The sequence below is a fragment of the Artemia sp. Qi Xiang Cuo genome, chromosome 17, assembly GCF_049724085.1.
Source record: "Artemia sp. Qi Xiang Cuo chromosome 17, ASM4972408v1, whole genome shotgun sequence".
In the NCBI taxonomy this organism is placed as follows: Eukaryota; Metazoa; Arthropoda; class Branchiopoda; order Anostraca; family Artemiidae; genus Artemia; species Artemia sp. Qi Xiang Cuo.
Genome location: NC_142810.1, coordinates 57,320,912 through 57,322,527, shown reverse-complemented (window position 1 = coordinate 57,322,527; position 1,616 = coordinate 57,320,912).

The following is a 1,616-nucleotide window of genomic DNA, read 5'->3' as shown; positions in this document are numbered from 1 at the left end:
GATAAAAAAGGGGCCAAAATTAGTGGTAAGGAAAGAGTTAAAAAGAGATGGTCAGAACATTTTCAAAATATGCTAAACTGAGAAAGGAAAATATATAGATGAAAATAAAATTTTTTTGACATTTTGGATGCGAAAGAAGATTTATTTTGTGAACAAGAATTAGTGACATTACTAAAAGTAATAAAATAAATAAAACCCTAGGTGCTGATAAATGAGTTTCTTAAATATGGAGGCTATGAGTTTAGACATATGGAACTTAAGATAATGAATTTGATTTTTAAAATTGGGATTTTTCAAAATTAAAATAATTTCCTGAGACACACAGGAAAACATCTAGCCTATCTTTGTCAACCTTTGAAGGTCTCTCGTTTTCAAGGACATGCTTGACAATCATCATTACCACATTACCATTAAGCAATTCCACACTCAGATAAAATAAGCCGGTCCTTCAGTCACAATTGGATTCTATTTTACAATTGGACACAACGGAGTGAAAGGGGGTGCCATCTACAATTCGGCCATCTAGATTCTTGTAAAAATCCGTAAACACCATCTACTTTAGTTGGTTTGATGTTCAACCATCCAAACCAATCATTTTAGTATTTCACAAGTTTTTATTTTGAGTAAAGCTACCTCAAAGTTTGAAAAATACCCCCCCCCCCCCCAAAAAAAAAAAAACATGTTGTCTTTAGATTTTCTTTGTTTATTCTTTCTTGGTTCAGTAAAGTTTAGTGCTTGTGGTACAAAATGAAAGCCAATTATCTGGTCATGCTATGTTACCATCTTGTGGCAAAATATTTCAAACAGTTCGTGGTAACGAACTGTAAGTAAGGAGCGACCCGGCTCAATGGTAACCGAAACTCTAAAAAACGGGATTTTGATACCAATAGATACATCAAAAGAATCAGATTTTAATTCTGATTTCAAATATATAAGTTTCATTAAGTTTAATCTTACCCATCAAAAGTTACGTGCCTGAGAAAATTTGGCTGATTTTCAAAAAAAGGGGGAAAGACCCCCTAACAGTTATAGAACCTTAATGAAATTCACACTATCATATTCCGTGTATCAGATAACCCTACTGTAGTGGTTTTAAGCTCTTATCTAATAAAATTTGTAACTTTACATTTTTTGCCCTAATAAATATCACGGGTGGGTTTTTTTTTTTTTTTTTGTTTTTTTTTTTTTTTTTTTTTCCCCAGGGGGAATCGTATAGACCCCTTGGTCCTATAAAATAGTGGGAGGGCACATTGGACTGGAAATTAAAAGTTCTTTTGCCCTTTTTAAGTGACAAAAAAAAATGGAGGGCAACTAGGCCCCCTCCCACGCTCATTTTTTTCCCAAAGTCACCCGATCAAAATTTTGAGATAGCCATTTTGTTCAGCATGGTCGAAAATATGATAAAAATGTCTTTTAGGATGACTTGATCCCCCAAAGTCCCCAGGGGGAGGGCTGAAAGTTATGAACTTTACTCAATGTTAACATATAGTATTGGTTATTGGGAAGTATACAGACTTTTTCAGAGGAGATTTTTTCTGGTAGGTGGGGGAAGGAGCGGGGCGGGGGCTCTAGGGCAGGAACTTGCCATGCAGGACGTGTCCATGGGGGAAGGGACA